Raw genomic sequence first — 24,283 nt, 5'->3', positions numbered from 1 at the left:
TATAAAGCTCGTTTAAATAGTACTTTATTGTAATTTTTTTTTTTTTTTTTGCATGTAATATGCAGAAATAATCTAATAATCAGAATGTAGAAGGGGTTCCGTTAAAACGGGTGGGTCGTGTTTACAAGAATCCTGCCGGTAGAGGGCGCGTTCAGCAGCCCAGAGAGGGAAAAAGCAGCAAGGCCGTATCTCATATAGCCCCTGAATTTCTACATACGCGCACTACATGGAGCGGCGTTCTAGGCTTTATCTGGTACACTACATATCCAATAGCGCGAGGTTTGTTATGCAGCCGTTGAGATTTTTGGATTCCAGTCGTCCAGTACTGTTCCCAGCGGTCCGCCTGGATTTCTAATGAGAGAAGTGAAAGGTCGCCTGGCTTTCTGTACGGTTTCTTTTGTTTTTTTCCTCCAGTGAGGGACTGTTGGTAGAAATTCGGGGTTTGGCGAATCGGTTTTGTATGTGTATAACTAACACACACACTTTAGAAGTGAAGTAGCGTTACCCTCAGTGCCGCTTTTGTCGGTTGGTGCTTTTTAAACAGTTCTCGCGACGTGAAGGTCTGAACACTGAGCTCAGGTAAGTGTATGTGTGCGTGTGTGTGCGTAACAGTGTAATGTTTCACCTTTTAGCTCAAATAATGTGTTTGTTTGCTACAGATGTGTTGTAATAGTGTAATAGTCCACTGTGTGTGTGTGTGTGTGTGTGTGTGTGTGTGCGCGCGTGCTGTACTTGTGTCATTTCCCTAGAGGAACTGGACATGTCGATTTTGCTACTCAGATATTCCCATTATTTCTATTTTTATCCTTATTAATTTCCATACATTTACAACTACTAAATGTAGCCACTCCTTGTGTGTGTGTGTGTGTGTGTGTGTGAGAGAGAGGATTAAACGAGGCAGAAATGGATTTTACACCAGTGTACAATCAATGTAACATTCACAAGATGTGTATTTGGTATAAATAATACACGCGGTTCTACTGTGTGAATATTTTCCCCCTCAAGGCTAGAAACAGAAAAGCTAATGGACTGTTATGAATGAATCAATGAAACTGTCTGTCTGTCTGTGTGTCCTTCTCTCTGTGTATGTACAGTGCCTTCATCTAATGCAGGCAGCATTGGAGATTTTCTATCTGAGATTAATCATATCTATCTATCTATCTATCTATCTATCTATCTATCTATCTATCTATCTATCTATCTATCTATCTATCTATCTATCTATCTATCTATCTATCTATCTATCTATCTGTCTATCTATCTGTCTATATCTCTGTCTATATCTCTGTCTGTCTGTCATATGTGAATGATCAAAGTAAACATATATGTATATATAATATTTGTATCAGAGACTTATGAATTCATAGGGGTGCCAATAATTGTGGCACACATATATTTAAGAAAAATATATAAATGAGAGTAATTTTTGCAAATCAAATCAGATTGTTCGATTAAACAATAAAGACAACTGTTTTTAGACTTCTTTGCTCATATTAGTAGTGTACCAATATTAGTGGAGGGCTATCTATCTCTAAACGTGTGTACACACCCTAAATAAAAGTTGCATACAGGGATGATGTTGCATACAGGGAAATGAGAGAGATTGTTTTGTTTCTATGCCATGTTTGCGGTGAAAACTGTTTACTGGAATTCTGTACTGTGGTGTAGGCAAATCAGTTTCTCTGGTACAGTGTAGGGAGATCACAAACAAAACACTATAAAAACATTATACCATTTAACCAGATTCCTAATAAGTTGGGACACTGAACAAATTGTGAATAAAAACAGAATGCAATGATGTGAAAGTTTCAAATTTCAATACTTTATTTAGAATAGAACATAGATGACATATCAATGTTTAAACTGAGAAAATTAATCATTTTAAGGGAAAAATAAGTTGATTTTAAATTTCATGGCATCAACACATCTCAAAAAAGTTGGGACAAGGCCATGTTTACCACTGTGTGGCATCCACTCTTCTTTTTATAACAGTCTGCAAACGTCTGGGGACTGAGGAGACAAGTTGCTCAAGTTTAGGAATAGGAATGTTGTCCCATTCTTGTCTAATACAGGCTTCTAGTTGCTCAACTGCCTTCTTTGTCGCATCTTCCTCTTTATGATGCGCCAAATGTTTTCTATGGGTGAAAGATCTGGACTGCAGGCTGGCCATTTCAGTACCTGGATTCTTCTTCTACGCAGCCATGATGTTGTAATTGATGCAGTATGTGATCTGGCATTGTCATGTTGCAAAATGCAAGGTCTTCCCTGAAAAAGACGACATCTGGATGGGAGCATATGTTGTTCTAGAACTTGGATATACCTTTTAGCATTGATGCTGCCTTTCCAGATGTGTAAGCTGCCCATGCCACACACACTCATGCAACCCCATACCATCAGAGATGCAGGCTTCTAAACTGAGCGCTGATAATAACTTGGGTTGTCCTTATCCTCTTTAGTCCGAATGACATGGCGTCCCAGTTTTCCAAAAAGAACTTTAAATTTTGATTCGTCTGACCACAGAACAGTTTTCCACTTTGCCACAGTCCATTTTAAACGAGCCTTAGCCCAGAGAAAACGCCTGAACTTTTGGATCATGTTTAGATATGGCTTCTTTTTTGACCTATAGAGTTTTAGCCGGCAACGGTGAATGGCACGGTGGATTGTGTTCACTGACAATGTTTTCTGGAAGTATTCCTGAGCCCATGTTGTGATTTCCATTACATTAGCATTCCTGTATGTGATGCAGTGCCATCTAAAGGCCCGAAGATCACGGGCATCCAGTATGGTTTTCCTTGACCCTTACGCACCGAGATTGTTCCAGATTCTCTGAATCTTTGGATGATATTATGCACTGTATATAATGATAACTTCAAACTCTGCAATTTTTCTCTGAGAAACTCCTTTCTGATATTGCTCCACTATAGTTCGCAGCATTTGGGGAATTGGTAATCCTCTGCTCCTCTTGACTTCTGAGAGACACTGACACTCTGAGAGGCTCTTTTTATACCCGTTCATGTTGCCAATTGACCTTATAAGTTGCACATTGGTCCTCCAGCTGTTCCTTATATGTACAGTTAACTTTTCCGGGCTCTTATTGCTACCTGTCCCAACTTTTTTGGAATGTGTAGCTCTCATGAAATCCAAAATGAGCCAATATTTGGCATGACATTTCAAAATGTCTCACTTTCAACATTTGATATGTTATCTATATTCTATTCTAAAATATAAGTTTATAAAACTTTGTAAATTATTGCATTCCTGTTTTATTCACAATTTGTACAATGTCCCAACTTTTTTGGAATCGGGTTTGTATGTATATATATATACACATACAAACCCGATTCCAAAAAAGTAAATACATCAAAATGTAAATACAAATATATACATAAAAAAAATTAAATACATTTTTTTTTCAGATTCCTCTGATGAAATAAAATTCCTCTAATAAAAGGGTAAAATCACTGTACAGTGTTTTATTTATTTTCTTTTGAAATGATCTCTCTTTCTTTGACCTGAATCATATGGAAGCCTGTTTCTGCCACATAAAAATGGTTTGCCTAATTCCGACTTTTTTTCTTGCCATTCTGACTTCATTCTTGGTAATTCTGACTTTTTTCTTGCAATTTTGAACGTATTTCTCGTTAACCTCCGCCATTTGTGGTGCATCCACCAGTACCCATTTTGTTTGCCTGAAGTTTAAAGCTGTTGGTGTATGAACAAGGGCTCTGCTTTTCCGCCTTCTCAGAGCTGATTGTTAGACACAGTTCTCTCCAGGGATCAGAGGCTTAGTTTGATACCATGCGATTTTATTGATTGTTGCCCATTTCATTTTTAATGTGTAAAGCTTTCTGGCACTACAGAGGGGCTGACGCTGTCCGATTTGCTGAAATAAACTCGGATTTGAGATAAAATTGGGCAAAATTTGTATTTAATGTGGCAGAAACGAATCTTCAACATGGCATTTCATGGCATAGAACTCTTGGAGGATTTGAGAATTAGAATTGTTGCTCTTTACAAAGATGGACTACGCTATAAGAAGATCAGTAACACCCTAAAACTGAGGAGGTTGTCTTTGTGATGTGCATCAGGTGCAAAAGCTTGCTTCATAAACAGATGCATGTGTGCTGCCAGCATTTCTTTAGAGGTTGCAGAAGCAAAAGTTCCGCTTGTCAGTGCTCAGACCATACGCCGCACGCTGCAACAATTCGGTTTGCATGGCCGTCATCCCTGAAGGAAGGCCCTTCTGATGGCTTACAAGAAAGACCACATATGGTGGAATTATGTCTTGTGGTCTGATGAGATAAACATGTTTGGCTCAGATGGTGTCCAGCATGTGTGACGATTCCTTGGTAAAGAGTACTAAGAAAATTGTGTCTTGTCTACAGTCAAGCATGGTGGTGGTAGCAGCATCATGGCTGCATGAGTGCTGCTGGTACTGGGGAGCTGCGGTTCATTGAGGGAAACATGGTTTGCAACATGTACTGTGACATTCTGAAGCAGAACATGATGCCCTTCCAACAGAAACCTTTTCCAACATAATAATGACCCTACACACACCACCAAGATGACCACTTCCTTGCTGAGGAAGGTGATGGAGTGGCCATGTATGTCTCCAGACCTGAACCCTATTGAGCACCTGTGGGGCATCCTCAAGCTAAAGGTGGAGAAGCAAGTGTCTGACATCCTGCAGCTCCATGATGTTACAAAGAGGATCCCAGCAACAACCTGTGCAGCTCTGGTGAATTCCATGCCCAGGAGGATTAATGCAGTGCTAGATAACAATGGTGCTCACACAAAATATTGACACTTTGGACACAGTTTTTGACATGTTCACTTAGGGTGTACTCACTTTTGTTGCCAGCTATTTAGACAATAATGGCTGTTTGTTGAGTTATTTTTAGAGGACAGTAAATCTGTACTGCTGTACAAGTTGCACATTGACTACTATAAACTATATATCTAATTATTATTTCTATAGTATTGTCCCCTTGAGAACATCTAATAAAATGGTTGCTGAAATGTGAGCAGTGTACTTACTTTTGTGAAATACTGTATATATATTCTGAAAATATTTCAGCATTAAAAAAGCAAGAAGATAACACGGTTTGCTAAGGTTGGCTTGAAACAAAAACTTGAGTGTCCAACATAGAGCCCTGACCTCAACCCCAATGAACACCTTTTGGATCAACTGCATGCCAGGCATTCTTTCCAGATATCACTAATACTCTTGTGACTGAATCAACACAAATCCCCAAAGCCACGCACCAATCTCTTAGAATCTGGTGGAAAGCCTTCCCAGAAGACTGGAGCTTATAATAACAATGTAGTGGTTCTCTATATATGGGTATAATGTTCAGATGTTTGCATATTTTTGACTGTATAGAATAGGTAACAAAAAAATCCCTGCTTCAGAAACAGCTGGTCTGTATTGTATGTTGAAGAGTGTCATGAATGATCCACATAGAATCATGCTATCAGATAGTGATTGTGTTTGCTCACTACATAGGGTATAACATAATGCTATTGCTAGAATATACCTAGGTTATAGCTACTGGAAAATGAATGCAATCCCTCCATCAGTTATGTTTTTTATTTTTCAGGGCCTAAATAATAACTGTGTTTTCCTCTTCAGCTTTTAGAAACAACAATAAAACCAACATTAGACTGTATTCAAGTTTAAACCTAACAAACATTATATTTTTTATATAATTTTCAGCTAGCTTTTTACGAATGGCTGGTCATAAGGAAAGATTGTTTAGGGATTTGGGATGCAGGATGACTTGGGCTACATCGACATTTATCCGGATTGATCTATAAACTGCATTTTTCATTTGAAGCCCTCTCTGTCTACACTGGTGTTTTCAAAAGGTTTAAAAAAAAATTGCTTACCCACACTGAAAAATTGAAAATGCTTACATCCCTGTAATGTGAGAAGCCATAGCCTGCATCATTTCCTTCATGCACACCAACTGCAGTACAGCATCCTAGGTCATCTTGTTTGTTTTGAGTGGAATGGGTCACATAATTAAAAATATGTCTTTTTTTTTTTTTTGTGCTTTTGTTTTAATGCTCCCTTCTACAGTGTGAAAATGGCACTGTTAAATGCAACCAATCGTGAAGGTGTTTTTGAAAAGCACTGTTTTCACTGGACAAAAACAGAGAATAGGATGCATTTTGATACAGTTTACTAAAGATACAGGAGATAATTTAGAAATGTAAGTAAATGTTTACTCCTGAAGCCTTTGCCAGCTACTGGTGGTGCTGTGGCTTATTTGGTTTAAGCACCTGAGATCCTGGGTTCAAATGCCATCTGATGCAGTTGTCTATGGGAAATGGAGCTCAGTGGTTAAGACTCTGGGATACTCATTAGAAGGTCGGGGGATCAAGCCCTAGTATTGCCCATAAGCAGGGCCCTTAATCCCCTGTGTTCACTGAGATATGTAAAGAAAGAATTTCACTGCTGTAATGTACATTTTATGCCTAAATACTGACTTCACAAACATGAGGAAATCACAGCAGACTGCAGATATTCAGCACCATGAACCGCCTGGATCAAAAAAGCATTTAATTATTTGAAAATATTTTTGTTTTACTTTCAGTGTATGAAAGTTTCTATTATATGAGCTCCCAGCCATCTAATTAGTTTTGGATATGAAGATATTTTACCAGTAAGGTTTTTCAAGTTAAATCTGATTATTATGATCTGTCTGTACAAAGCAGAGTGTTTTTCTTGCACTCATAACATCATTAAATGGGCACGCTAAAGCATGAAGGGTTTGTTAATGAGATGATACATGGTCAGGTTTGTTAGAGCAGCTAAAAATGTAGGACTGGCAAATGATTGAAATACAGAATTCCATATTTGTTATTTGGAACAGAACAATCCAGTGAGGAAAGCAGTAGTGTAGCTGGGAAATACAACATATAAATGCATCTTTAAGCCTTTATCTGCAGCAGTGTCTGTGGATGCGCAGCTTGCTAAGTGGAATGATGCAAACTGAGTGACTCTTTACACTTGATACAGTAGACTGCCTGTAGACCAATCCTATGTGTGTGTATGTGTGTGATTCCATGGAACCCTTTGGAATAATAATGCCGTATCCTGGTGTATTCATAACTTGCCCTCCGTGTTTCCTGAAGATGTATGCATAAATGTTTCGAGGGTTGTTAATAAATCTATGTGTCGTATATTTAACAAATCAGATTCTGAATGTTGGAATAATTTTGACTATATTACCACATTATGCTTTGTTTCAACCAGATGTTGAGTTAATGCCGAATCAGCGTCTGTAAATTTCATGAATGCAACATGTTAGAAGTTAGCTAGCCAGGTTTTCCTTACTTGACTGGAGCTGTATCAGTGTAGAGAATAAAAGTAAGTGTCAGACAATAATGAAGCACTGCTAAAACACATACAGTGAGATCATACATCACTCAGCCAAACAGATCCTAGTTGGCGCAAATTCAGACCACGACAAGGTGAAAGAAATGCAAAAGATTAACTGAATGTACTGCTTTAGATCGGCAGTCCTTCTCACTGACTTAAGAGTGAAGCTTAATTCTTAAATCTAACTTGATGTACAATTCAATATCTGAAGTTTATATTTTAAAAGCTTATCATAAACAAACATAACTAAAGCAAATACATTAGGATAAATACATCTTGAGCTTTTAACAGCATTTTCACAGCATTTTCATAGCATATGTAAAATGCGATTTAATTTTTTTATTTAAAATTTTTTTGACCCAAGAGTTAGACCCAAACGAAGTTAAAGATTAGGAAAATAAAAAGCACCTATTGATATATATTTTTTAGAATGCATCATAAGTATACCTCAAATTATAGAATCGTTTAAATCAGCTGTTGTGTTTAGTGCATATCTGCTGAACATCTGCTTAGGAGATTTGAAAATGCAGGCTGATCAGCAGATGCTTTTGGCACAGAACCATCTTAGGAATGGAGTGAGTTCACTGATTAATGTAGTTTTACCAGTTTTGCTCACTTTCACCCACAGCAGATGGCTATACACTTGGCATTACACACAAACTATCAAAGTGAGACCTCAGTTAGAGAATAACTTTATGAATCACCTATATACCATTTTTTTAAGTACAAATCTTTACATAAATAACATGAATAAGAGTTTTATATGGTTATAATAAGTCTCCTGGTGGTCTAGTGGTTAGGATGCGGCGCTCTCACCGCTGCAGCCCGGGTTTGATCCCCGGTCAGGGAACCAACCCCAGCCACTCTTAGTGCCGGTCCCAAGCCCGGATAAATGGGGAGGCTTGCGTTAGGAAGGGCATCCAGCGTAAAAACATGCGGATGATCCGCTGTGGCGACCCCTAATGGGAGAAGCCGAAAGAAAATTTAAGTGAAACATAACATTTTTAAAAACAAATTATTTCATCCAAATAATCGAAGAAAAAAAAGAGAAAATTTGTCATATTAATTGATTATCAAAAGAACCGTTAGTTGCAGCCCTAGATATTTTCTAAAGGCTTTTCTTTATTAATTGTGGGAATGAATAAGTATGCCATCGCAGTATGCAGTAGGCTGCGGTCCTTCAACATCTGCAGAACAATGCTGAGGATGTTTTATGAGACTGTTGTAGCCAGTGTGCTCTTGTAAGCTGTGGCATGCTGCAGAACCAGGCTGAGAGTGGCAGACACTAACAGACTCAACAAACTGATCCGCAAAGCCAATGATGTTGTTGGAGAGGAGCTGGACTTTCTGACGATAGAGTCTGAAAGGAGGATGCTGTCCAAAGTACATTTCAACTTAGATAACATCTCCCACCCACTACATAAAACACTGAGCAGTCTGACGAGTATGTTCAGTGACCGACCCATACAACCACGATGCACCACAGAAAACCACAGGAGATCGTTTCTGCCTGTGGCCATCAAACTAAATATTGTCACTACTTTCTCTGAGGGTAAAACAGCTGCTCCCATAGATCTCATAGATAATATAAATATAGCTATATTTGTCATATTTATAGATTTTATATATTATTGATACCTTAAGCAATTATGTGCAATAATCTCAGTGCAATAAAAATAATTAGTTACATGTGCAATAACTTTATAACTATTATTGTAGTCAGACTTTTTCTGCCTCTGTTTTTCACTGCTGCTACAAATTCTATTTCATGCTGCTACACATTCATTTCTTTTAATCTAACCCCTAATATGCATATTTATTTATATCTTTACTTTAATCTTTATGTTTTCTTTTAATGCAACCAAACAATTTTCCTATGGGATCAACAAAGTATTTCGATTCTGATTCTGATAATCTTGGACCCTGCATTTCTTTTTTTTTTTAAGGTAATGTATGTGTCAGGCCTTGCTACTGTTTTGTTTATTTATTTTAGGGATGCACCGAATATTCGGCCACCGAAATGTTTCGGCCGAAAATGGCCCAGAAGTGCATTTTCGGTTTTCGGCCGAAAGACTTTGATCACCGAAAAAACGCGGCCGAAACAGTTTGTTGTGATGACGCAAACAGAAACCGCGGCCAGCACGTGCATGTCTGAAACAACATGTCTGCGGTGTGGACGTATTTCAGTATATCTGGGAAAGACCCACGGATAGCGATTTGCAAAACATGTAATGCCGAAATTTCGTCTGCAAAGACTTTCTCCACGTCGGGTTTAATTTATCACCTGAAATCCAAACATCCCGATCGCTATGCTGAATATGAGAGAAACGCGGCACAGAAAAGCAAAACCCCTCCGAGCATGCGCACTCCGTCTGTGGTGGACGTTTTTGAAAAGGCGGGAAGTTTCTCAGTGATAGTGTTGTATTGTTGTATCTTTAAGCAGTTGCACTTGTTCTGAATGCACTTTGTTTTCATGAAAGAACATATTTAATTTTACAACCTTTCAGCAGGCCAGAGGGCCTGTACATTATTATTTAATGTACACGAGTGCATTTAAGTTAAACATTTAAGTTGGAATTTTAATTGATTTTATCCTGTGCATTGTTGCAATGTGCTATAAATAAATATTTTCATAATTTGTAATTGATTTATTCTTTATTCTTTATTCTTTTAATATTAATTTATGCAATTGAAATGCCTTGATTTTAGTAAGTGTAGTACACAGTCATAATAATAATAATAATAATAATTGGCATAATTTCTTTTGGTGTTTCGGTTTTCGGCCTTGCTTTCCTCTTTTTCGGTTTTCGGTTTCGGCCCAGAATTTTCATTTCAGTGCATCCCCAATTTATTGATTTTTTAACAATTAAAATTAGGAATTTTGAGTTTAATTAGGAGCTTATGGTATAGAATTTTCACAATATGGGAAAGACTTTAGTGTAGGCTAAAAATATCACAGTTTCACAATAATACAGAATTCATCAATCATTTCAAAATGCAAGCCAGTGGTGAACAGGAAAATATTTGATAAATCTTTGTACAATTTATGTGTATGTGTATATATATATATAGTATTTGTTTATTTACAGTTTGTATACAAATGTAGGATGAAATGGAATGCTGTCTGCACCCCTATAAACAACCCTTGTGACTGAATTCCAGTCCACCCCAAAGGTGTTCAGTAAGGTTTACGTCAGAGGTCTATAGCAGGTCAGCATCTATCACTCCAACCCATACACACCATATCTTCATGGAGCTTGTTTTGTGCTCAGGGGCATTGTCATGCTGGAACAGGTTTAGGCCTCCTAGTTCTCCTCGTAGAGTGAAGGAAAAAAAGTAATGCAACTTCATTCCAGTGACATCCAATACAATTGGGTGCCTCTAACTATGTGGTAACAGTTTGAGGAAGAATCACAAGTCTCAATACTTTTGTCTGTCTAGAGTTAAAAATGATATTATTTTATTGTTATTCTTTATTAGAAAGATATTCATGCAAAATATTTTTTATTGATAGATAGATGAACATTATCAAGTAAATGCACAGTATGTATACAGGTGATGTACGAGATATATAAGATTAACTAGGAGCTGCTATAAATTTTCAATTATATAAAGTTATAATTATACATAGATTAAAAAGAATGTTTAGAGTGGAGGAAAACTGCACAACAATTACCACCATTAAAGTGTATAAAGCATTAAAGAGACAGCAGTGTCTAAGTGGTCAGTGCAGAGGTCATTAGGGTTGTTGGAAAAAAGCTGGCCCTGAACCCGCTGGTTCTGGTGTGAATGTTTCTCTATGTCCATCTGGATGGAAGGAGGTTAAACAGTTTGTGACAGGGATGTCAGTAGTGCCTGATGATGCTGTGTGAATCCTTACTGTAAAAATCCTTACTAATGTGGCACTATGCAGCAGTGCATAGGTAAAAAAATAAAAGTTTGGAACATGCTAGGAGTTGGGGAGGTGGTAGCTTAGAGTTTGGAGGCTTAGAGCCTGGGATTTAAATAGAAATCCCAGCCACACCAAGATTTCACCACCTGCTCTTTCCTTTCGTGCAAGAAAACAGATTTATTTCCAGTCATAAAAATGGTGAATGAACATTTTATTTGTTTAAGTTGCATCAGTATGTTTTTGCATCATACATACTGGCAGTTTATTACAAAGAAAAAGGCATGATTAAAAGTTTAATATGACAAACTGATTACTGATTATTCTGACAGCAACAGGTTTAAAATGACTTTAGGTTTGCCTAGCTCTAGAAATTGTAATCTTTTTTTGAAAAGAAAAAAAACCCCCATGACATGACTATGTGAGCAAATTGCCCCCTACTAGAAACTCATCATATAGTTGAACAGTTCGGAGGTAAAACTAAAGAATCTGAGTTTTATGTGTAACAATTGTTTTTTAATAAAAGATTGCTGCAATATTTTCTTACTTGTTAGCTGTGCAAAGTCAAAAGCGTACTGTAAATGTCAGGAGTAGGACATGCCTCGGCAGATCGAATATGTTCCTGGAGTAAAGTGTAAATAAAGTATATTTCATTTTTAGTTTTAGTGTTATCTTATCAGATTTGCATTTCCTGTATGCACCTTTATTCCTTCAGCAAACAGAACAGACGTGGCACATCAGTTACAAATGTCTGTCTATTTCCTACTGTTCCACGCATGCTCAGTATTTAGAGGAAGAAACCTACTGTTCTCTTTTAAACATTAGGTTTCTGGTTCCCAGTTTAGTTTTTAACGTGTTTATGATTCTCATGCCTTTTTTGCAGTGTGTTGCCTGAAGATATTTGAACGAAAGTAGTATGTATAGTGTTTGTTATTGGCAGCATTTTCAAACATCTCAGTCAAATCGAAGAGGAAGAATTAGGGCTGGGCGATATGGCCTAAAAAAAAGAAATCCCCGATTTTTTCACAAAAAATCCGATTTGCGATTTAAATAGATTTTTTCCCCCCTGCTCAAAATCAATCTGCATATGACAAAGAAAATGTTAAAAAAAAAAGATTTAATTTTATTAAATAAAGTTTATTTACCCTTCTGGGATTATAACCCACTGTGGGTTAAAGTGTAATCAGAAACAACAAGCCAAAAATACAAGATGGCGGCCCTGCCATTGTAAATTGTGAAAATAGAACATAACATAACATAAAATGAGCAAACCTACAAAGAAAAATGTTTTATGAGTGTTTAAATGTGGAACATGATTGAAAATGCACCTGAGTTTTTGAGTGATTTTGCCTTTACTTTTCTCCAAAACGCCAAAGTAAAATGAGATAAAATTTAAGAGAGTAATAGACAGGGACACTGTAAATAAAAATAATATGAAAGATTGAGCAAACCTATAAAGAAAAATGTTTTATGAGTGTTTGAATGTGGAACATGGTTAAAAATGCAGTGATGCTTGGAGTGGTTTTGCCTTTACTTTTCTTAAAAACTCCACAGTAAAATAAGTTGAAATTTGAAATAAGTATAGAATAGACAGGGAGATTCTAAATAAGAATTATTTGAAAGATTGAGCAAACCTCAAAAAAATGTTTTATGCGTGTTTGAATATGTTGATTCAAATGCTCAGATTTTTCTGTTTCTTAACGGAAATGCCGTTCTGAAGTGTCTTTACATGTATTTTGACCACTCCCACCACCATACCGTAAGTGTATGATTAGACGCGCAACACTTAACAAAGTGTGGCTGCTTAACCATGTATTTTCAAGATGCGGATGTCTTAACCGCAGTCTTGTGCTGCTGCTGTCTTGTTCAATTTGTAGGGTTCTACATCTCTCCCACTCGACAGCATGCCTCTGTTGGAGGTGCTGCAGTAAATTGGTGGTACTGCTACCTTTTGCTTGCTCGCTGGCATGTTGTTTGTGTATCCCTACGGCAAACTCGTGGGGGGCGGGCTGAGTTCGTTCAAAACTATGGGAGCCCAGTGGGGAGCGTCGGCGGAAATTAAAGAGAAACCCGATTGTTATTAAAACAGATTGATGTAAACTACACATTCGAGTTAACAGATATATCGATTTATCGATTTATCGCCCAGCCCTAGGAAGAATATGTATATTACACTAAAAACCACACCAAGCTGCCACTCATGGGCCCCTCAGCAAGGCCCTTAATGCCATATCTGCTCAGTTGCATTAATTAAATAAATGTAAGTCGCTCTGGATAAGGGTGTCTGCCAAATGCCAGAAATGTAAATGTATAGGCATTTCTTTACAGCTCTCTTTTAGTCATTTTTGCATCAATCAAAAATGAAAGCTTCAATTTGTATTGTACTGGTACCTACACGTTTATACTTGAGATGATGGCCCTGTTACACATGGTGTGATATGATGTAATATTTATACAATAGATTAATTTATGTGTTTGTATATTCTTTAATTGTGCCGTATTCTCTTTAAAAGCATGACCTCATCAATGTGATTAAGTCATTCCCATGCTTATAATGGAAATAGTTAAAATGACACAATCCAATGAGCAATGTATAATTTGCTAAAACATTAGATTAGAACTAACTCTATTTCAGAAACAAGTAAAATAACACATGCACTCATTATCATTCGCACTGATACTCTGGATTAACACCTACATATAGCTAAGTCTGTCGGAGATCTGGCACAGACCATCCTGCTGTACTATGCAATCAGTTGCAGTCATGTAAGTTTGCTTAGGATTCAAAGTGAAACCCTGAATCAGCTAAGCAGCAGCTCAGTGAGAGATCTGGAGCATGTGTCCGAAATTAGCGCTAACCAAGACTAACACACATGTAGAGAGGAGCTGATATACTGTTAATTTATAACCAGTGTTGGAACATAACAAGGGATCACCAACTTTACAATTGTATTTAACTTCTGCTGTATAAATGTGACTTTTGGAAGACAAATTTGTGTTGTTGGATGTATAATAAGTTCTGAAATTTGACCTGGTTCAACCATGCATGTAAGAGTTCAGAGTGCAATTGAAGTATTTCAGTAAAATTGTAAAGCAGATATTATCAGTTGTGTCCATTTTTTTAAATTATGTTTAATGATGTAGAATCTGCAAAAAAAAAAAATAAAGTACTGAATGCTGTCCTACCATAAAGAATTGCTGTCCTGTATAACTACAGATCAACTATACACTCTCACACAAGCACTGTGCATGTGAGTGTGCTAGTGTCTTTAGGTTGGGACCAGACACATGAATATACCACATTCACTATTAGTGATTCACATTTTTTTTTAATTTAAATAAGAAGACTTTCTCAGTTCCAAGTTTGGTATACAATTGACTTTCATAAAATATGTGATTGCTGTTTTTTGTTTAACATATTTTCTATCATTTATGTAAAAGAGATATAGAAATAGAAATATTATATACACAACTGCTAGGTTTGTATTTATTACCTGGTTTTCATTAATCACTAGTTTCCTATTTTTTGCACTTTTATCATTCTCACTCTTTCTTGTTAAATTACAAGTATACAGCCAAAAGTATGTGGACACCTGACCAATTTACCCACATGTATTTTTGCCCTTAACAGTTTCCACAAAGTGTTTGTAATGAATGAAGTTAGTATTCTTCGTTAGATATAGTCGGTACACCCTGTTCCAGCATGACATTGTCCCTGTGCAGAGATCTTATCTCAAGCACACTGAACACCTTTAGGTTGAAATGAAAGTTATGACTATGCCCCAGGCCCCCTCACATAACATCTGTGACTGATCTCACTAACGCTCTTCTACTGAATGAAAACATACTTACAGCTATACTCTAAAATCTGGTGCAACACCTATATACACCTACATATTCTGTAAAAGTTTAGTTATATATTTTGTAATGATTATATGATTACATGAATGCTTTTGTAATATTGTGTACATTTTACATATGTTTTTTTCTCATATTCAATTAATTTGCAAATTGTTTATTTAGGCTGCTGCAGCATTTATAGGTTTAGATTTGAGCTATAATTTGGAGCTATGAAATGGAAAAGCTAGCATTGTTTTATTACATGATGTGTTATTTTTCCTACTCATTGGGTGTCTGAATGCTCAGTTCCATTGGGACTCTTTCTCTGTGTCGTGTCTCATAGAGTCTGGAACATAGTGTACAATGTGATTTATGTGATCTAGAATTGGACAAATATTAGTACCAAATAACTTTTATTTTTACACTAGTATTGTCCTATTAAATGGGTCACTTTGGTTTGGTCATACACATAAGATTAGCCATTAGAGGCATTGTGTACTACTGGTGTTCTTGCTTGAGTGTTTTAGGGTCATCATTTTGCTGTCTCTTTTAGCACTAATAAGAATCAGTCACAAGAGATAAACCTGGCAAAGAACCTAAACCTGGCACCACACTTTTAGCGAAGTATATTACATCGCTTGTGCCAGTGTATATATGATATCGTCTTTTTGACCTGCCCTGATTTTGGCACATTATTTTCTGTCATTGTTTTTATTAAAGAGTCCCATCAATAATTATTTGGCATTCATCATAAAAATAATAATAAAAAATAACTTTAAAAGCATTTTGTCCAAAATATTTGGTGTTTGGTTTACATGTTATGTGCAAAGCATTCTTTGAAGGCTTCACTGGTAGAATAGCAAAGCATGCCTGCTACATACAGAGACACCAGCGATCTCTGCTTTTTACTTCCTTTGCTTCCTTCTGATTTTCTTTGTATTTTCCTTTGTGTAAGACAGGGAAAGATGAATTGGTAATAAGGCTTTCTTCCTTTTTTATAAATGGAACAGTAAATTGGAGAAAATTGCAGGTAAAAAATCAAGTTGTGAGTCAGGATGTATGGTAACATCTGACCACATATGGATGGTCTGAGGAATCGTTCCAGTCAATGGTGTGGATTTCTGGTTATTGTGTCATACCTGATTTTCCTCATTTTCACATATTGCCTGTTGCGCTATTACTGTCTGTTTGCAAGAACCAAATATCTTCTTGTAGAAGTGTTTGTAGAACAATGTTCCACCACTTTAAAAATGTTAAAAAAAACAAAAAACATGTAAATAAAAATATTTCGGTTTAATAAACGTTTAAAATCAAAATATCATTTGTTTTTCTTTACATATCTTGGTTTGCATGAAGGGTTGCCAATAAATCTGAAGGAAACAAACATTTTCGGTTGATCTTAGATCTCTGCTGCATTCAGTTTTCCGCACTTCCTCCTAAGTTCATAATTTGTAAACTGTGGCCAATACTGTAGGGTTGAACTGAACTACTACTACTACTACTACTACTACTACTACTACTACTACTGCTTCTAATATTAATAATAATAATAATAATAATAATAATAATAATAATAATATGACTGGGCAATATGGCTTGAACTGCAAAAGATTTGAGAGAGAATCCTAGTCATTTTTGCTCAGTTTAAAGCAGTGGGTAAAATGAAATGGTCAGAAGAGATTTTTTAGGACCTCTCTCAGTTTTCCAGCAGTTAAGCAAATTGGCAGGAGAGTCAAAGCTTTATTAAAGAAACCACAATTGAGCTTATGAGTGGTAATATTTATTTATTCTTTATCATTTTCTCCCACAGATACTGTCAGAGTTCAGTGTATCTGAATCACAGGAGAGTCATTTGCAGGAATTGACTGCAGGACAGCTGTAGGACTTCTCCAGATCAATGTAAGCTTGTATCATGTCACTCAGCTTTGTATTTTGTCCAGCTTTCTCTTCTATTTACCGCCATGTTTACGGAAATTAGAAATAGGGTTGACATTATGACCTACTGTAATTTTCATGATAATTTACACTTTGAAACACTTTTGTGTGACTGTTGCAAGCATACCTCAGCAGCACTGACCACAAAAACTCACACTTCTGGTTTCAGGCTGAAATAGTATAAAAAACTACAATTCTGCCAAAAAAACAATTTCCCTGATTTAAGATTAAATTCAATAAGGTATCAAACCAGCACATTTTATGTGATGTGATCAATACCAAATATTATAGCATATATAACATATTTCCACTCTTTATTCTATATTTTTCATGACTAATTGTTACAACCATTTATACCACAGTGTTGTTGGATTTTATTCTACTCTGATTATTAGATGGGTTCTTTTTTTAGTTTTTTATTCAGGACGACCCTGAATATTGTTATGCTGGAAAACAGATCACAAATTTATATTTATGTGCAAGAGTTGGGGTGTGTGTGTTATTTAGCCTTTCTGAAACAGATCTTCAGGAAAGAACACTTTGCAATTGAATTTGTGTTATAAATGTAAAGAAAGAGGAGAATATTTGTAGTATTGGGAGGACGGTTTATGTCTTAAATGTAGGTGATAGCGGAATTAACTTGTTTAAACATTCCACAACATTTATACACAACACTGTTTAAAGAGTACAGTCAGTACAGTCCATTAGTATTTAAAAGACACAGTTTTTGTAGTTTTTGCTCTGTGAACCACCACAATGGATTTCAAATAAAGATGTAAATGTATAGTTATAATCCAGGTTTTGTTCAAGAGTTTTAAAACAAAACTTTATTTAAAAGTACAGCTATTTCTTACATAGTCCTTACATTTCACAGTATAAAATGGAAAGTCAGTGATTCCCTGAAGACTGGAAACAGTGGACACCACCAAATGCCATTTCTCCCTTGAGATGTTTTGCCAGGTCTTTACTACCACTGCCTGCAGTAGCTGTATTTTTGTGGGTCTTTCTGCCTTTGGGTTTGTCTTCAGTAAGAGAAAAAGCATGCTGGGTCAGGTTGAGGTCAGGTGAATGACATTGCAAAATGTAATTTTCTTTTTCTGGGCCTGGCATTTTTATTTAACGAGCATGCTTAATTGACATCCCACTGTTTGAAGGCTTTCTGCCTGATACATTACATTAGTCTTGTTGTTGATAAGCTTTACCCAAGATCAAGACCATCCACTTTACAAAAATGATGTACTGTTTAAGTACATGTTGCATAGTCCTTTTGACAGTATGTCACACACACAACTGACAGCTGCTTCGTCACATTTAAGAAGAATTTCACAATAAAACCTCTTAGATTAAATCTATGAACAACAACACAGGATAAAGAGCTACTGTAGAGTGGCCGCAACAGACTATTTGTCGACATGCCCACCTACTGATATCTGGTTAATTAGTTGTAGCAGTGTATTGCAGAGTTGTAATGTCCTTAAACACACAACACCCATGAGAGGAATAGGTTTCTTGGCAACTGGCAGTAAAACACACAATGCATGTTCAGTCACATGAAAAACTGTTTCATAAAAAGAACACACTATACAGTTCTTGCCCTCTCTGCTACACCCTGCAATAGATATTGATTGAAATACAGAGAAGGTGCTGAGATACATCCCTTCTCTCTCTGATTTTACACAGAGATAATGCAGTCTTTTGTTTTGTGTTCATGCACAGGAAGGCCACAGCATGCTCACCATTATCTCTCGTCACATCCATGTTGTGAAAATTGCGTACTTGTCTTTAAACAGTTGTATTTTTGTCAGTGTGAGTGTGTTTTGCACAATAAGGTTAACATTGTGTTGGTGTGGGAGAAGTAAAGCAGTGCACTAGGTGCTATGTTTGGACTTTGCCTGGAGTTTACAACTGGTTTATTAAAGTGTTACCTACCTCCCTCTCTCTCTCTCTCTCTCTCTCTCTCTCTCTCTCTCTCTCACACACACACACACACACACACACACACACACACACACACACACACACACACACACACACACACACACACACACACACACACACACACACACTGAACTTTTGCTAATGCACCTGTTGTCAGCTGTAATCTTTCAGTTTACAATAACAAATACAATTTCAGTGTGTTTTTTATTTTTTTGCATTTATTTTCATTTATTATTGTGCTTGTAAAGTTTTATGTTGTAGCAGTTTTCAAGTTTTTGAGACTACAAAAGAAGCCCCTAAAACAGACATCATCTAATAAAAGTCTGTTGCACAAAACTGAAACAGCATAACAAAAGAAGACAACAGTTTGGTGATAAAGTGTATCATTGCAGTTATTGCAAGCAAAGGGGTACATTTTAATTTTAAGTGATATTTATGTTCATTATTATCTGCTCCAATAATTTTGCTTTGACACCAATGTTGGTGTTGTAAAACGGATATTCTGGACCGCGCTTTCTCCCAAGCGCACCCCAGATATTCTTCCCTAAGATTCAGTCTCGTAATAGGACGTTGTGGACCTCGGCCCTCCAGGGCTTACCACGGATACACATTTTCGGCATATCACCAGGATTTCGGACCCTGCTCCATCGAACCCGGCATCTCTTTAGTCATTACTGTACATGGTGTGTCATTTTCATTAAACTATATGAGAGTTGCACTTCGGCTTCCGCCTTGGCTTCCGCCTTCGGCTTTCTCTCGGCATAACAGAATAACGGACCCTAAAACATGAAGAAGAGGAATTGCTCGACCGCGATGAACCAGCAACCTGGAAACCCTGAAAGCTCTGTGCCGCTCCTTGCGGATCACACTTGCCTGCGCTAAATCATGCAAGTGCGGCTGCGCCAAGCCCCTCCGAGAGCACGATGGAATACCCGGCTCGCTTTTCCGGTGGATTCCTACTGAGCGTGAGCAAGTATGTGGATTTGTATTCATCTCTATTCCCCACTGAACGAGCCAAAATCTCTGGGGACCCTCTCTCTGGCCAGTAAATTGTGGAGTGCAACTGGAGGCGATTTCGGCTCGTGCGCCAACTTTATCAGGCTTCTCACGGGGATGTTCGGGATGGTTACGGCAGATCTCCACTACAACCCCCTCGATTCTGACAGGGCAACGCTCCAGTGTTCCTCCGAGCGCTCCGCTCCAGTGTTCTTCCGAGCATGCAGCTTCGCTCCAGTGCTCCGCCGAGCACTCCGATCAGTTCCAGGGCTCCGCCGAGCGCTCCACCCCGCTCCTGAGTTCCTCCGACCACTCCGCACGCCGCTCGGCTACAGAGAGGAGGTCATACCGCCCACGCCACTGACAAAACGTCGTCGCCAAACCCCTCCGGAGGTGCCGTCATACCTCCGAGTTTCTCTGAAGGTGACGTCTCGCCCCAGAGCTCGCCTGAAGGCGTCGTCTCATCTCCAAGCTCGTCTGAAGGCGACGTCTTGCCCCTGAGTTTGTCTGAAGGCGACCTCTCGTCTCCAAGCTCCTCTTAAGGCGACCTCTTGCCCCGAAGCTCCTTTGAAGACGACGTCAACCGCCTGAGCTCCTCTGAAGGTGATGTCTCGCCCCCGGCCTCCTCCAAACTACTCTGAAGGTGACGTCTCGCCTCCAACTCTCGCTGAAGGCGACGTTACGCCTCCAAATACCTTTGAAGATGGCGTGACGGTCCAAAGGTCCTCTGGAGGCTGCGTCACGGTCCAAAACTCCACCGAGAGCGCCTTTAGGACCCCTTTGTATTTGTATTCTGTATATAATTTTTTCCCCATTATTTTATCTTTCTTTTCTGTAAAATTCTAAATGTGCTCTATAAATATAATTACTACTTTTCTTTGTTCTTCCTATTATTATTAGATTGTTATTAATATTTTAATCAATATTGTTATTAATAATATTGTTCATTGGTATAATGTCATCTCTCTGCCTCTCCCTATATAATTTAAGATATATCCATCTTTATCGCTCCTTTCCGTTTTCTTTGTCTCCATTACGTGTTTCCTGCTTTGTTGCCTAGCAATCCTTAAACCCTGATTTGACTTGGGTTTGTGTCTGGAGTAGCGTGGTTTGGTCAGTGCCACACATGCTGCTTTTTGCTATCTCTCAAAACAAAGCTCCTTTGCTCAGATGATTCCAATTCAGCGAGCCTGTTTATTATTGTTTTTTTATACACATGCTGAACAATGAGTCATTAAATCTGTTTTACTTTTAGCTGGCTGCTAATGCACAAAGGACAGTGTTACTAAACTCATAGGCTTTCCACATATACTTCTTTGTTTGGGGAGTTTTATCTTGTTCTGCACTGTACAAATGGACTAAAAGGGCCTCTTGTTTAGATATTCCTATATTTAAAACATTTCAATATCGTATTTCCAGACAAAAAGTGTATGTGTGCTATCGTGCTGTGTTTCATTACTGTACAAATGTTTTACTCTTACATAAGCAGACTCAGAGATGCTTCCTGTCGGTTGCCTAGCAATGTGTAAACCCGAACCCCCCGACCCCTCTCTCTGTTTCTGATTGAATGAAATGAATTTAACATCTTGCCCGACAAATGGCTGTTCTCTGGACATCCAAGCTAAACAGTTTTCAGTTTAAGTACAGATTAATGAAGTCCTGAAAGAAAACCAGCTCTCAGCTCAGCACTGCAGTGCCAGACAAGAGAAAAGACTCCTTCAGTTCACATTCACCATTAAGGTCTTTTAAGATCTGGAAAAGGCATGTCTTTATACACAATACATCCCGAAGTCATAGCATCACTGATCTTTTTAATTTACAGAACTGTCTGAAAAAGCAGGTTATTCAGCAGTAAAAATATATATTTTTAAGTGGCCCATAATACCAATGTAACCTTTTAAGTTAGCTGAAAAAGAAGAACAAAAGAAAATAAATAAGGGATTTTCCAGAGTTTGCATCATTCTCCACCTGATTGCACCATGTTGGTTTAGTCTGTCTTTGCTGATCTTTTAGTCTGGTCAGGGTGTTGAACTGGTCTCACTGGAATGTGGTGAGGTTTAGCCATCAGGGCAGAAGAGACAGTTTTCACAAGCACTTAATCTTTTTATCCTCAACGGTTACCAGTAACTCTTAATGAGCACCTTTTTTTATAATTATTACTCTGTGCTTTCAGTGCAAGCTGGCTTTCGTAATCTGTCATCAATGAGCGTGAGAAGCCTGCATGAACTGTAAACTCTGAATCCTTCATCAGCAGGCTTTCGTTGGTAGCTTGCTGCATGATCTTAGCAAACCGAGATATCCAGGGCACACATTATTGTTATTCTGGACACATCATTATATAGTCACACTTTGGGCAGCACTATACCAATTCATTTAGAAGGTTTCTATTCAAAGGTCCTTAATTTAAATGCAGCAATGTGTGTATTCATCTCAGCAAAGACAGTACTGTAATAATTAATAGTTCACTAGAAGGAGGTGTTGCCTCTATTTTCCAGTCACTGTGAAGGAGACGTGGCCTCTGTTTTTAATACATTGTGAGGGAGACAGAGTCTCGGTATCCAACTAGAAATTGTAATTCTCCCATTGGACAATGCAAACACATGTTTACTACAAAACCAAATCACTTGAAAAGCACTAAATTGTATCCTTGAATGACATTGCATCAAATTGTTGGTAGTGTTTATACATTAGGTTATTGACTAAACACAACGACACACACTACTAATTGACTAAACTATTAAAGGTTAGTAGGTATTGTGATAGCAATGAGAGATGTTAGCTGTGAAAACCACAAAGATCCATAGCTTCTTGTGGATGCTATGAGAACATTCACTGCTGTGTTCTGTTTGTGTTGTTGCTGTAGAAACTGAGATTCACCACACCATCTTAAGAGGCTTTTTTTTGTTTTGTTTTGTTCGTCAGGTCAAATACAAGGTAACAAGACTCTTTCAATGAGCTGTGACCTTACTGAGAGCTTGTGCAAAAACAATACTCCTCTCTAGTGGAGAAAAGACATCAGTACACTGTAGGAACGCGCAATATAGGAACGCGACAGCATTTTTCAGTTTGTTTGGAATGACTCGCATTAACACACTATGTTGCATGAGTCATGAAGGGTGAATACTGAAAAGTTTCTGCCTCAAAGATTTCCTGTAGACATGATGCCTCAGTGGCAGTGAGCTCATGTCTGACCTTTGTCTTGAATTCTTAATACTTTCTTTGAGTTTTTTTTTCTTGTTGTCTGGTTCAAAAGCAAGCACATTTGTAAGATTTAGAAAATGAGCTGTTTCTAGCTTTCCTCTAAGGGTAACATTTCAGCAAAAACAACTGGACATGACAGCCATAATCAGTCAGTTGTCCCATTTTCTCTTGCCCATAGTGGTTAAAACTTGTATTCTGTTGTCATACTAACATAAAATTGAAATTAGAAATAGAAATACACTTTCTCAATAATGACTCAATTTTAGTAGTGACAAGTGTGAATGAGCTGTCAGATTGGATACATTGGATTTTTTGCTTAAGTCTGTACTTTTCTCAAAATCCTTAGTTCATCTCTCATAAGTACGTATTTGTGTCAGTGAACATCTCATTGCCTTCAGAATGACAAGTCCTTTTGTCACAAGTGAACTTTTTTAGTCATGTTGTCGGTATGATGGTTTCAGTATTTCCTGATATAAAAAACAGTTTGGATTACAATGATTGAAATGCACAAATTTGAATTTCTACTGTATGACAGATAAGAATTACAGCAGCACAAATGTGTTTATTTTTGCATATTTGATTTAAATTGATTGCAAGAGACAGGACAGGATTCACACTTTTACTATACTGCATAAGTGTTTGTTCATTACTTGGTAGCTCATCCATTTTTAGAAATTGTAATTCTCTGTTTCCCTCTGTTGCCAATTGAAGGTTCACAAGATTCACCTTTGACCTATTTCAGAGAACTAGTTGATCATTGGTTGTTCAGATGCTGTACACTCACCATCATTACAGTTTTTTTCTTTTCTCTTTGCTTTGGAGCATTTCTCAAGTCATCCTTACTATTTGCAAACCAGGAAGTGCATTTGCACAAACAGCACAACACATTGGATTTCTTACAAAAGCCTGTACTTTTCTCTAAACCCTTAGGTAATCTCTCAAAAGTAAGTATTTGTGTAAATGAACATCTCATAGCATCAGAATGAAAAGTCCCTTTGTTCACAAACAAAATAGTCAAAATGTTTAGTTATGTTGTCAGTATGATGGTGCACAGTTTCAGTATTTCTTGATATAAACTACAGTTTGGATTACAGTGA

The 24,283-nt window shown here is 37.5% G+C and overlaps 1 protein-coding gene across 1 annotated transcript in view; it reads left to right on the top strand.

The window, feature by feature from the left end:
• The first annotated feature begins 270 nt into the window (after positions 1-270).
• Positions 271-24,283, top strand: part of gng12b (guanine nucleotide binding protein (G protein), gamma 12b) — a 51,068-nt gene continuing 27,055 nt past the window's right edge. Inside the window, exons 1-2 of the mRNA XM_046854234.1 lie at positions 271-579; positions 16,927-17,015. The gene's annotated coding sequence lies outside the window, so the exon portion shown is untranslated. The remainder of the gene's footprint in view (positions 580-16,926; positions 17,016-24,283) is intronic.

The sequence above is a fragment of the Silurus meridionalis genome, chromosome 1 (genome assembly GCF_014805685.1).
Source record: "Silurus meridionalis isolate SWU-2019-XX chromosome 1, ASM1480568v1, whole genome shotgun sequence".
Taxonomy (NCBI): Eukaryota; Metazoa; Chordata; class Actinopteri; order Siluriformes; family Siluridae; genus Silurus; species Silurus meridionalis.
Note: the sequence above shows the minus strand (reverse complement) of the source record. Positions and strands in the feature narration are given on the sequence as shown.